This window comes from Nesoenas mayeri (genome assembly GCF_963082525.1).
Source record: "Nesoenas mayeri genome assembly, chromosome: 3".
Taxonomy (NCBI): domain Eukaryota; kingdom Metazoa; phylum Chordata; class Aves; order Columbiformes; family Columbidae; genus Nesoenas; species Nesoenas mayeri.
The window spans coordinates 101,618,476-101,621,954 of record NC_137544.1 but is presented as its reverse complement, the minus strand read 5'-3'; the positions used below and the strand labels follow the sequence as shown (position 1 = coordinate 101,621,954).

At 37.3% G+C, this 3,479-nt stretch overlaps 1 long non-coding RNA gene across 1 annotated transcript; it reads right to left on the bottom strand.

Annotated features, from left to right (window-relative positions):
- Positions 1–358: 358 nt before the first annotated feature.
- On the bottom strand, positions 359–2,999 carry LOC308038876. Its single transcript, XR_013921966.1, has 3 exons — positions 2,686–2,999; positions 2,197–2,290; positions 359–1,331 (listed from the first exon to the last, which is right to left on the bottom strand). It is a non-coding gene; the product is annotated as an uncharacterized lncRNA (long non-coding RNA).
- Between the last annotated feature and the right edge of the window lie 480 nt (positions 3,000–3,479).

The following is a 3,479-nucleotide window of genomic DNA, read 5'->3' as shown; positions in this document are numbered from 1 at the left end:
GGCAATGTGATCAGAATTTACAAGTTGGATCTTATGTTGTTGTTGATTAACTACCTCGTTCAATAAATGACAATTTCCTTCAATGGACCCTACTCTGAGTTCACACCCATGAGAATTGCAAAAAAACTCCAAGAAGCATTACGAAAAACAATGAAGCCAGTAGAATTACACAAGTGTAAGCCAGTTTTACACAGGAACTCAGAGTTAAACTTATGTAAATCTCATTTAAGTAAACAAATAACAGGCCAAATATACCATCTATCTGAACTTACTAAACCAGAAATCTATACCAAATATTATTGAGGGTAATCACCACGGGTCATACCCAGTGAACCTCATTCTGATTTTATTTATTCTTCCTCATAGAAAACTTCTGTAGTGTAAAGAAAGCAGGATTAAGCCAAACAATTCCATGAAATCATTAGCTTCCCGCCACAAACACAAACCAGACACACGTAAGAATAAAAAGCCAGTTTGGCAAGATACCATAATGCCAAGTCAGGTCAGTCAGGTTATAATAATATCTAATTAACACTCTTTCAAGCTTCAGTGTTATTTATTTGCATGTCAGTGTCACTCAGAACAATACAATATTATTTCCTGCCTATGAATACCTCTGGAAAAAAAAAAAGAAAAAAGAAAAAGAAAAACTTGCAGCCTGATCTGTACAAACCGAAACCCAATGCAATGACAAATAAAAATGATGGTTTGTCGAGGGTTAAGATTGCGGGGTGACAATAAAACCCTGGCAGATGTATTGTTAACCTCCTCTTCCCCCCCCACTTCCCCCTTTTTGCCCCTCCCTCTCCCCCCTTCCCACTCAGGACAGGCGTTTGGGAAGAAAAGAAGGACAGAGAGAAGAGATTTGGAAAAATTAACAATGTTTTACTAATGCTACTAATAAGAATAGAGAAAATAATACAAAATATACAAAACCAATCTTGAAAGTCTCAGCAACTGCAGAGCCGACACTCGAAGTCCTGGATTGGACTCTGCAGCCAACCGGAGCTGGGTTCAGTCTGTCACTAGGCCTCAGTTCACAGGGACGACTAGCAAGGTCCTCTCCTAATGTCGGCCATAGGGAAAAGGAAAAGGGAAAAAGGGACGAGATCCTCATGATCTCCCATTTTATATGAAGTATTCACGTGAATGGAATGTTATACACAGTTGGTCAGTCTATTGGTCACTTGTTTCTCGTCCCCGCTCTCGCAAGATGTCCATCCATGCTTATCAATAAGTTCGCATTCCATTGCTAGGTTTACCAAAACATGTACCTGGTTCTCCAGGAAAATGCAGTTAATATGAAGGCTTTAGCTGACAGGCACAATTCACTGAAAGAGAAACTTGTTTTTAACAAAACCAGGACATGGTTGAACTTGAAAACCCCTGATGAAAACAACTTTAGAAATGAGAAGATTGATATTTGTCCACTGATCAAGAAAAAAAAAAAGCATAAATCAACAGAGGCTGAATACGGCTGAAGACATGACTTCTACATCTTATTTTGATTATGTTTATCCAAGCAGCAAAACTTCCTCCATCTCAGAGGATTCACATTGGCCTCCCTGTGAAACTGGTGCCTTTTGAAACATCAAGTAGCACTGTTCCCTAAGCATTACAAAGGCCTAATGTAAAATTTGGCAGGTTGAGCCTGCTAGGAGGCTTCATTAAAAAATTAAGTATTTTAATTATGTTTGGAAATTGCCTGATAGTGCAACAACTATTCAATATTATTCAATAAGTCTTGTTTCAAAAGAAAAGTCACAGAAACAGTTCTGTTGACAATCTGAATCTACCTCAACTTACTGTATTTAGAATATCTGTAGCTGAAAACATTCAGAACAAATATCCATAGGGTTTTTTAGAGACATTAAATTATTTACAATTTAAATTCATGTTTATAGGTATACATGTTATGTAGGTAAAATGATAATACCCATTAAAAATTCTCATTCATATGACAAACATTAGAACATAGCATTGTCTTATTTTTCACATAATAGTGGGTATTTCTTTTGTTAACATTATAATTAATATTTTAAAACAATACTGAGAAAAAATAATAAATTATAAAAGTAAATGGTACAGTAATATATTAGTTCTATGTAGAAGACAGATTAAAGATGTTTTCACATCAAATATCTCATCAGACTCCAGTGAAGTCATAATGTGTTGATGCAAGACATTTGAAGCTACCTGCATGGTCAAGCTTTTTTAACAATGAAGCAGATGATCCTAAGTCTTCTGAATTCACTGAAGAAGGCATTGCAAGTATCCATTATGGGGCAACCTGAAAAAAAAAAAATTAATATGAAAAATAATGGGTTTAAAGAACAAAAGAGCATATTTTAGAGTTTTATTGGAAAAGCTTTATTTCCAAGATGGGATAGCTGACACCTGTAATTTTTCTTGTTTCTACCAAGGAAAAGAGATTGTGGGAATAATGAGAAACTTCTGGCTGTTAAGTATATTCAGAATGCTTACTGCATTTAATCAGTAGAGGTTATTAAGCTGTCACCTTGCATTTTGCTCCTGTGCAGGTATCACAATATTTCTGTAAGAAGTTTAATAATTTGCTTATTTTTAAAGCAATAAAACTAATCGAGCAGCTGTGACCACCCTTTACTATCCAATGAACTGCAGAAATGAGACCCCAGCCAGGGTCAAGAGCCACAAGACACATACCCTGAAGAACAAAGAGGATGGCAAGCTCTGGGAGCAGCTTCCAGGTAGAAAGTAGTAGGTCTAGATCGTCAGAGATCCCTGAAGGTCATCCTAGGATCTTTCCTGAGCATTTCCTTAGAGACCTGCTGCTAATTCAGGTGATCTGTCAATATCGGCCTCAGCATCCCTTCCTGGCTTGTATTCTCCCACAGCTGAGTATTAGGAACTATTACAACATTGAAGACAGATGACAGATCACGAAGAAGTGATGTGACAGTATAGCTCCCACTTCGCTTCTGAGCTTCATGCAGTTCATGTGGTTGGTCTTCCAGTAACCTGGGAGTAGGTGTTCAACTCTCATAACCTACTGTGACAATGGCATATTGGCATATTTCACCCACAATGACACTCATCACATTTTCCAATCTATCACTACAGTGGTAGAATTTAGGCCAGAATTTACCTCTTTTAACTGTACTCATCTAGAAGTTAGTGATGTAGTCTAATGGAGTTGGGCTAGGCTCACCCTAATGTCAATGGAAAAAAACACCAGAAAGTGATTCATCCCATCCTAAAATTAGTATCTGGAATGAATCACCTTTGTAGATGCCTCCGTCTCTCCAGAGGAAGCCTAGAAAAAACAGCTTGGGCTAGGTGCTTAACTTATAGAGGTATAAAGTCAGCCTAGATTAATATCATGAGCAATCTTCTTAAAAACACAGTTCTGTCAAGGTTTTCCTGCTAATGCCATTGCTAGAACAATAACAGCAAAGCAGATTTATCAAGCTACCTACTTTGCATTTGTGTCAGCGCTC